The sequence below is a fragment of the Neltuma alba genome, unplaced genomic scaffold, assembly GCF_004799145.2.
Source record: "Neltuma alba isolate B1F8T4 unplaced genomic scaffold, ASM479914v2 tig00010269_pilon, whole genome shotgun sequence".
Taxonomy (NCBI): Eukaryota; Viridiplantae; Streptophyta; class Magnoliopsida; order Fabales; family Fabaceae; genus Neltuma; species Neltuma alba.
The window spans coordinates 20,558-31,549 of NW_021635194.1; the positions used below are offsets into that span (position 1 = coordinate 20,558).

The 10,992-nt window shown below is 33.2% G+C and overlaps 1 pseudogene; it reads left to right on the plus strand.

The window, feature by feature from the left end:
- Positions 1 to 248: 248 nt before the first annotated feature.
- On the plus strand, positions 249 to 10,783 carry LOC114755419 (cytochrome P450 CYP736A12-like; annotated as a pseudogene).
- The last annotated feature ends 209 nt before the right edge of the window (positions 10,784 to 10,992 follow it).

The window sequence follows — 10,992 nt, forward strand, 5'->3', positions numbered from 1 at the left end:
AGTTGGCATTATAAATAAATTTTAATTTGGCTGCTAATTCCTTTTTTCCAGCAAGGTATAAATTTATACCTTTACAATAAATGTAAGAGCCATTTTAAAAAATAAAAAATAATACCTAAAATGAATTACTGAACCTTTATTTATTTATTTATTTTACTACATTAGCCATCGAAACCTCTTACCTGCGTCTCCACTTTCATGTAAAAAGCTCATAATTTTGTTTTTTGTCTCTGAAGAAACAATCAAACATGTTTCCTCCTGCTATCCTCTTCATCCTTACATTCATATTCATTCTATCCACTTCCATGCTCTTCACAAAACGACAACAAGATGATCGGAAACGACCATCAGGACCACCGTCCCTACCAATCATCGGCAACCTTCACTTGTTGGGCGAACGGCCACACCACAGCCTTCAATCGCTGGCCAAAATATACGGTCCGATCATGTCGTTGAAGCTGGGACAAGTTCCTGCGGTCGTCGTTTCGTCCCCTGAAGCTGCGGGGCAAATCCTGAAGACGCACGACGCCGTTTTTGCATCTCGACCCAAAGTACAGTCGACAGATCCGTTCAAGAAGGGAGTGAGGGGAGTGGCGTTTGCAGAGTATGGTCCATACTGGAGATATGTGAGGAAATTGTGTACCCTTCATCTTCTAAGCGCGTCAAGAGTGGAGATGTTCGCTCCTCTGAGGAAGGAGGAGGTGGGAGCGACGGTGAAGAGGCTGGAGAGGGCGGCGGCCGCCGGAGAAGTTGTGGATGTTAGTGAAAAGGTGGGGGAGCTTTTGGAGAACATGATGTATAGGATGGTGCTGGGACGTCGTAAGGATGATAGGTTTCAGTTGCGAGGGCTGATGAACGAGGTTCTGAACTTGGTGGGACAGTTTAACATTGCTGATTATATCCCTTGGCTTGCTGCGTTTGATCTTCAGGTATATATGCCTCGCGCAAAAGAGAGAATTTTGCTTAATATTAATATTTGATAATCTAATGGCATAAAATTGTTTGATTTAGTAATTACAAGAGTCAAAATTATGGTCTTTTTCGATAAAAAAAAATCCAAACATATATATGCGTGCTGAAATTAATCTTGAATTCAAGACCAACCACAGTTGTGCATGTCAAAATTCATCATATATGAACCGAAAATTAGGGTTATCTTACAAACTAATAATATCATCTCTTGTTTGGATACTTTTCAAGAAAATCATAGATTTATTGCGGAAGAGAGTTAAGGTAATATGTTTCCTGGCAAAAAAAAGAAAGAAGTTAAGATAACATGATTGTTATAGTTTTCATTGATGACTTAATTATAAAAGAATGCTATATATATGTGTGTGCGCGAGCGCCACAAGTAGATCATTGAATAAGAACCTGCAGATAAAAGGATGGATCAGGAAATCTTTGAATATTCTCTTAATTGAAGTTGTTACACAAAAAATATATGAAGGAGAAAAATATGTATTTAGTGTTACACTCAAATCAGTTAAGGAGCTATTCAACTAATGTTTGGTAGGGATTGACACGAAAGTTAAGGAGAAACAGAAAGGCGCTTGACGATGCATTGGAGAAGACAATCGCTGAGCATGAACTTGCACTTACAGAACCAAATTTACAGCACCATAACGATTTCATCTCCATATTGCTTTCTTTGCTGCATCAACCCATGGATTTGCTGCACGATGACCAAGACCACACCATTGATAGGCCTAACCTCACGGCTCTTTTATTAGATATGATCCTTGCGGCAACTGATACTTCTTCTGTTGTAATTGAATGGGCTATGTCTGAACTCTTGAGGGATCCAAGAGTCATGAAAGATCTCCAAAATGAACTGCAAGAAGTAGTTGGAATGAACAGAATGGTGGAAGAAGTTGATTTAGCAAGCTTAAGTTATTTGGACATGGTCATTAAGGAGGCTCTCAGACTACATCCACCTGGACCTTTCTTAATCCCTCGAGAAAGTATGAAGGATGATGTCATAGTCAATGGATATTGCATAAGAAAAAAGACAAGGATCTTAGTAAATGTATGGGCCATAGGACGTGATCCTAAGGTTTGGTCTGACAATGCTCATATGTTCTATCCAGAAAGATTTGTCGATAGCAATATAGATGTTCGAGGGCATGATTTCCAGCTATTACCATTTGGCTCAGGTCGAAGAGGATGCGCTGGGACCCAGTTGGGTCTAACTACAGTTAAATTAGTTTTAGCTCAACTGGTGCATTGCTTTAATTGGGAGCTTCCTCGTGGCGTTTGTCCCGGTGACTTGGACATGAACGAAAAGTTTGGTCTCACAATCCCAAGAACTAAGCCCTTACTGGCTATTCCAACTTATCGTTTACATAATGAGATAATGATAGGGCTAGTCGTAAAAGAACGTTAAATGGGCAATGTGGACTGTTCTGTGCAAGATACATAAATGAAGTATATGGTGACACTGTCAATAAGATAAAAAATGTTTCTTTTCCTAAAATTATTACTACCTCTTGTTCTAATTATAAAAACTTTATTTGTAGATTATAAACAGGATTTTATAATTATAAATGAGGTCTTATAATTAGGATTCGAGTGTAGTATATGGGTTAGCATGTAATTTTGTTGATACTTAAATGACATGTTTCTTCTTAAGTTTTTATTCTCTCCCAAGGGAAGTTTGTACTGAGCCACAATACTATCTTCAAGCCGTTATACGGTCGACGAAGCACGCGTTTTTGCCCCTTCTTCAGTAGAAAAATTGATGATATATATATTTATTTATTTTTAACCTCCAAAAACCTTTATAACAAATAGAGGTGGAAATAGGTCAGGTGACCTGTCAAGGCCCTGTGGCCTAGCCTATTTAAATATCAGAACAGGCTCAAGCTTGTAAAAAAAGCTTGTTTACTTTATCAAGCTAGGCTCAGGCCTGATAATATGCCTTTTAGACCTGTTAGGCGGTTTGGGCCTGTTATCTTTTTTTTTTAAGTTAAAATTGTAAATAGACAGGAGAGAATCTGCTATTCTGATTGGTTAATTGAGAAAATTTCACCCACATAAACATGCTATCCAGAGATCATTGCATGCTTCATTTTATTTCCATTCTCTATAATAAAAATAATTGATGTATGGATAATAATACATATTTGAACAGAGAAAGAAAACATAACTGCATTAAGAAAAACAAAAGCATCATTCATTTATTTGATCTATGTTTTTCATATTAATCTTATATAGAATATATATTTATAGAATTGACCTATTACGTTTTAGATTGTATATCTGTGTATTCAATCTAATTCTTATTATAATAGTTGCTTAATTAATTTAAATAAATAAATTATAATAAATGTAACATATTTTTTTAAAAACAACTATGTGTAACAACGAGATCAAATATCATTTTGTTAGTAAATTAGTTTGAACAAATGATAAATTTAAAATATAAAAAGGATTAAGGATGTTTCATATTTTAAACTAGATCTAGTCATAACTAATTTTTATACTAGAGATGGGATGAAGTGATATTTTTATACCAGAGTAAAATTATGTTTTCTAATAATTTTTCATATTTGATTTTTCTTTTGGGCCCAAGGAGACACGTTTTACAAATTGTGTTCATTTGATAATTTCATATGTTCCGTTTGTATTTTAGATAAATTGGGTTGAATTATTATAATTTTGAATTGATTTATGTGTATTTAAAATTTGTTTAAAAAAGGTCTCTTAATAGGCCACAGGCTAGGCCAGGCTTAGGTTGAATAAAAGGCCTTTTATAAGCCGTAGGCCAGGCTTAGACCAATAGGCCTCACTACAGGTTGGGCTTATTAAGGGTGAGGCCTGGCCTATTTTCACCCCTAATAACAAATAATAGAGTTCCCCTTCCTTTCCATATTTTTCAGGCCAATAACAATTAATTCATTAAACACCTTTTCCAAGTGATGCAAACCCTTCACCCACTAACCATACGAATTAGCTATATGATTTATAGTATCTTTCCCTCATAAATTTTCGGTGACTTGATTTGAAGTACTTCTCCAGTTTTTAATATAAGATCCATTTAACTAATTACTTAAATTAGTTAATTATAAGAAATGTGACACGTTTTTCCTAAAATACCATAATCATTTTTCTTAATACCCCCTCTCACTCTTCTACTTGATTAGGATTGAGGGAGCATCCATCGAGATAGTTTAGAGAAAATTGATAAATATGCGAAATAGATTTTATATTTAGGACCAAAACCAACTCAATAATTGGGTCCTATATTAAGGACCAGAGGAGTATTTAATACTGTAGAAAAATATGAAATACGTCCTTTTTGTATTGATCTTTCAAGTTTCATTAACTATGCCTATAATTAATTTGATGGTGATTTTAATTTATTATTAACGCTGAAAGTAACGCAATATTTTTTTGGTGATATTTCCACAATGGCGAGTCACTCCCCTTGTGGTATGGTACCAAGCCTTATCAGCAATATTCATTAATCAATAAATTTTCTTGTTCTGCTAAAAAAAAATTCTTGTTAAAAAACGAAAGAAAAAAATAACCGACAAACGGCACTGAATCCTGAAGGTTGTGTTTTAGGACTATTGCAACTTTTGGCCTACTGCTTTAAGTAATTATGATTATGATTGCGCACTTTTTTTAAGAAAACAAAAGTGGCACGGTTAAAATTAGAACTAGCTGGTTCCTTGTTCAATCGGTTCAGTCTCATCTTTAATTTAAACCCTTGATTAGAACTCTGGGCATTTTCTAATCACACACTCATTGACTATGAACTTTTTCTAATCGCATCACGTTAAGAAATTAAGGCATGGGCCAAAGTCAAAATGTGGTAGTTGAAATAATAATCACTAATTATTAAAAGAATGCCACTATTTCAAATATATATTAAAGTTGCTGCCTTTCAATTACTGTATTGCCATGATCTGGTGCGCTTCCTTACAGCCTGTGCGACGTGTTTGTTTGGCTACTTTGAAAAAAAATAGTTTTACGGTTTATGAAACAAAAATATTTTCATTAGCAATAAATGTTACTCCTCCGGTCCTTGATGTAAGACTTAATCAAGGAGTTGATATTGGTTCTATATATAAGATCTATTTTACACTATTATTAATTTTTTATCAAATTAACTCAATTGTTATCCTCCCAACAATAATTAATGAGAGAAGGAGAGAGGAAATTAAGGAAGATACTTGCAGTATTTTAGAAAAAACATATCATAATAACTAATTCAATTGATATTTTTAATCTACTCAAATTAGTTGATTAGGTCTCACACTACAGACAGGACGAGTATATTAATATTACACAATACAAAATCATTTTTTTGGCCAAAAAAAGAGTTCATTTTACTAGTAGCAAGAGAAATCAGATACAAAATCATTTAAAATAAACAAAGTTAAATATCTAAAGCTCATCACATAGCATCTACTTATCGGTTACAAAGTGGCTGCACGGTCACGGACAGGGCAATCTGGATTTATGCGAGGCCCTCGGCGTGAGGTAAATACAATATTACTAAGCATTTATTTATTTCATGTTGACTTAAAAACGCAGGCTTCCAGATTAATGTCTTTCAATTGCAACAACATTAATACTAATTTTAATTCCTTAAATTTAACTTCATTTTGGTCTTGTGTTTAAAATTTAAAATCAATAGTTTTGGCTTCTAAAACCTTTTTCCGTGGACAAAAAAGAAGTTAAAATTTTAGATATTAAAATTAAAATCAAATCAAATTTTACAAATATAAAACAAAACAATATAAAATTTTATGAATTGAAAATAGTGGTAACCCTCAATTCGAGACTGACTTTGACACTTATTTTTCACTCGTGAATGGTAGAAGGAGTTGTTCAGAACTTCAGGGTGGTGGGAATTACCTTGTTAACTGTTGCCAGAGCAACAGTAACAACATAAGACCTATTTTTTTAACATTGTTCTCCGTGAAAAGAATATGATGCAATAATGCCTACTCCTAACATTGACATGTGTTTGGATAATAAGGGGAAAAGTTATTTTTTCTCTGATTTTTGCAAAAAGTCAAAAGTCAGATAGAATGATGTAATTTATGTTTAAATTAGTTTTTATAAAAAAATTATTTTTGAATAAATAATAAAAAATAAGTTTAGATATAAAATGACTAAAAAGTATATAAATTTTATTAAGTAATATTATAATATGACGATAGTAAAAAATATTTAAAATAAAATTATCTTAATTAATTATACTTGATGGATAAAAATATATATAAATTAGAAATTATATAAATGTAAAATTTTTTAAGTAAATAATATTACATAACTATAGAGTAAGTTGTAAGCAATTTAATAAAAACAAAAAGATACCTTTTTGTAAAAAAAACAAAAAAAAATCTAAACACTAAGTAAATAAATGAAAAAAATGGCATGGTGCTTTATTTTTTTTTTTTTTTCAATTTTACGTTCAGTATTTACTTCTTTTCGATAATTTGTGATCAGTATTTACTAAAAAAAGATTATCCTCAGCTTATTTTTTAACTTTTATAATGTAGTGCCAAAAAAAAAAGAATTTTTAATGTCCAATGTCTGCTATTTTCTCTTTCTCTTTTTTTTTTTTAAATCTCCTACAATGCACCCTGTCTTACCCCAAAAGCACAAAAGACTAGGGGGTGTTTGGCAAGTAATAAAAGTGTTTTTAAAAAGTATTTTTAATTGTAAATCGAGACAAACTCTTCTACATATTTATTTTGTACATCGTAAAATTATTTTTAAAATTATGATTTGGTATCCATCCAAATATCTCAAAGTTCAGCTAAAAGCTCATCAAACCCAAAAAGTCCATCACAAAAGAAGTCAACCAAAACAATTTCAAAATCCAAAAAGTGGCTTTGGTGGTTGAGATGAATGTTTAGGCTACAAACACGATCCTGAACACAGTCTAAATCCACAAATTAAAAATCTGCATTAAGTTAATAATTTTTTACATTTATCTTTATTGTATTAAACAAGTATTAAAAATATGTTTTATGTTTTCTTTTCATGTTATTCCAAATTTTCCGTTCTCTCAGCCGCAACTATTGATCACGATTAAGGTTGAAAATTTGCGTTCAATTCCAATCTTACCCACCTTAGAATTTTAGGGCCAGTTGAAATTATATTTCCTAGAGGTTGTAATATTTTGTTGGATTACGTTTCCTTAATGTTTTGTGTGCGTTATATATGGTTTGGCATAATTGATCATAAAATGGGTAATTGTGAATCCTTACCAAAAATATAGCCTAACTATTTATATTTATATTTATCTAACAGTGCGTGCAATTGTTGTGTTTGTATGTTCTTTTTTTTTTAAATGAAATTGTCGTATGTGTTTAAAATAAATTGACAATTTCACAAAAATTATCATTATTATATCATTATGTCATTAAATGAAAATTATATTTAAAGATTCAAGTCATTTATTGTTAAATTATACTTAATAATTATTATTAAATATAATTATATGAAAACGTAAACAATTTTATAAAATTCATATCCTTTTTGGTAATTTTATTACCAAACCTTTCTAATAATTATATATCACAAAGTGATTCTGATTAATAAAATTCAAATATATATAATCAAATTTCTCAAAATTACTTATAAAAAATATTCATAAGTAAATTACAATTAACTAAGGGAAATTGGTAAAAAAATCCATGGATGAAAATTTATTGGTTAAAAGGACCTAAATTTAAGCAAGTACAACTATGATCTCATCTGTAAGTGCAACATATCTTCCGCTATATGCAACATATCATCAATGATGTGCAATAATTATCAATATGGAAATTATTTGCACACAACGGAAGATATATTATACACAGCAGAAGATATATTGCACTCACAGATCATACTTGTATGTGCTTAAATTCAGGTCTTTTTAGCCAATTAAATTTTTAAATAGGAATTTTTTTACCAATTTTCCCATCAACTAACATCACTTCTAATCAATGTTGGTTATAAGAATAACAATAATCTAAAATCCATTTGTTTACTGTGAATCCAAATGGGCCTAGCATTGCGGCGCTGCAAGGTTGAATCTCCGCACCACCCTATCCGCTGTTTCCAACACACCCACACGCACACACAGATGTTTTATTTTAGGCACACATTTATTACTTACCAAAAATTGCCCATATTTACCAACTCGCACGCTTGCCTTAATTTCTTGGCCTTTCGGCTAAGATGAAGTTTTATTTTTTTATAATTATTGTTATCAAATTTGCTGATTGACTCTCCGAATTCAACATTTTCATGTTTTCAGTTTATAACAAATTCGTGCTAGCTAAACTTACAAATTTATTTATCAGGTTTACCCTTTTTATATTTTTAGCTTATAAAATTGTATTAACTCGTTTTTAAAATCAAGCTAAATTTTTACATTTGGTTATGCTTAGTAACTTTATATATGAATTTCAAAAAATTACTTTTAATTTGTTAAATATGATAAATTATGAATTTCAATGGTTTGGATTTAAAATTTGTTTAAACAAAACTATTGTCATTTTTTACATTTTAAGTATTTAATTATATATTTTTAATACAATTTTATTAATAAAAATAAATTTTTATGAGTTTATGATTTGAATTTAGATCCAAGTTTATCTTTATTGACAAAATAGTATTAAAAGTATATAATTAAACTCATGAGAATTGAGACAACCTTGATTATAATCAACTTGCACACATCTTTTGGTTTTTTGTTCATTTAACATTTCAACCTCAACCATATCAGATATTCCGATATTAATTCCATAACGCCTCGTTGCTTTCAAGTTGGTTGGCTAATCTATATACTATAATTTTGGCCAAGAAAAAATCTATATACCATAATAATTAAGCAATAAATTCCTGCTTGTTATAAAATCCAAACCCCACGAACCCCCATTTTCTTGCACTAATCAGGGCTCTTCCATCTCCAAAGCAAACGATCAAAGATGTTTCCTCCATCGTTAGCGATTCCTGCTGTCCTCTTTCTCACATTCGCGTTCCTTCTATCCACTTCCATACTCATCACAAAACGACGTCAGGATGATCGAAAACGACCACCGGGCCCAATGTCCCTTCCGATCATCGGCAACCTCCACATGCTGGGAGAACTGCCCTATCGCAGCCTTCAATCTCTCGCCCAAAAGTACGGCCCCATCATGTCGTTCAAGTTGGGACAAGTTCCTGCCGTTGTTGTTTCGTCCCCTGAAGCCGCGAAGCTATTCCTCAAAACTCACGACACCGTTTTCGCATCCCGACCCCATATACAAGCCTCGGATCCACTTTCTAGAGGAACCAAGGGACTCGTGTTCGCAGAGTACGGTCCGTATTGGAGATATGCGAGGAAAGTGTGCACGCTCCATCTTCTCAGCGCGTCAAGAGTGGAGATATTCGCTCCTCTGAGGAGGGAGCAACTGGGAGCCATGGTGAAGTTACTGGAGAGAGCTGCGGCGGCGCGTGAGGTCGTCGATCTCAGTGAGGTGGTGGGGGACGTTATAGAAAACATAATATATAGGATTATACTGGGACGTGCTAAGGACGACAGGCTTAACTTAAAGGGGCTGATCAAGGAGGGACTAATCTTGGCGGGGCCATTTAATCTGGTTGATTTTGTCCCTTGGCTTGGTGTATTTGATCTCCAGGTATATATGCTATGTGCGTGCCAATGTCTTATTCCTCCAACTAAGTATAATAATATCTCATCTTACTTACATCAAAATTCGTTAATTCATTACTTTTTCAATGGAAAATCGTTAATCTTCTTTTCCTTAAATAACACTCGTGTGTTCTCTGTGCGTCGACGAGTTCAAGCTCATTTCTGACGCATATCAAGTCCAAATTCTTCTGGCTGAAAAAAATAATATACAATCCAAATTCTAATCCCTCAATGATATTAATCTCTAGGAGAATAATAATTGGGTTTCCTTCCTACTTTAAATTTCATGATCAATATTTTCTACCGTATGACAGGGTCTGACACGAAGACTAAGGAGAATCCATAAGGCGCTTGATGGTGTTCTGGAAAAGATAGTGAGAGAGCACGAAGAAGCTTCTAAAGACCACAAGGACTTCATAAACACAATGCTTTCCTTGGTGCATGATCAGCCCATAGATTTGCAGGACGAACCATGTTATTGATAGACCTCACCTCAGGGCCATTCTAATAGACATGATTTTTGCCGCAACTGACACCTCCAGTGTTGCAATTGACTGGGTTTTATCTGAGCTCTTTAGGAATCCAAGAGTGATGGAAACTCTCCAAAACGAGCTTAAAAATGCAGTTGGAATGAACAGAATCGTCGAGGAAGGTGATTTAGCTAAGTTAAGTTACTTAGACATGGTCATTCAGGAGACTCTCAGACTGCATCCCCCTGCTCCTTTAATCCCTCGAGAAAGTACGAAGGATGTCACAGTTAATGGATATTACATAAGAAAAAAGACAAGGATTATAGTGAATGTGTGGGCTATAGGACGAGATCCTAAAGTATGGTCAGATGATGCTTCTATGTTCTATCCAGAGAGGTTCCTTGACAGAAACATAGACATACGAGGACACGATTATGAATTGTTGCCATTTGGATCAGGTCGTAGAACTTGTCCTGGAATTCAGATGGGTCTGACTACAGTTAAACTCGCTGTGGCTCACTTGGCGCATTGCTTTAATTGGGAGCTTCCTTTAAACATGCGTCCTAGTGACTTGGACATGAACGAAGAGTTTGGCCTTACAGTCCCAAGAACCAAGCACTTGTTAGCCGTTCCAACTTATAGATTGAGCACAGAATGTCCATATTAGTCATGGTGGTCAAGGTTTTCGACTTTATATGCTTTTGGTCAACATATGGATCCAGTTCTGTATTTTTAGAAAATAATTAGGACTTATATTACAAGGCTTATGAATCCCTTGTGTTTTAATTATATGCATGTCATATGAAGAATATATATTGGAATAAATTGTAATTCATTTAATTTCAATAGTTTAAAATCTATAGCTAACGTGAAAGT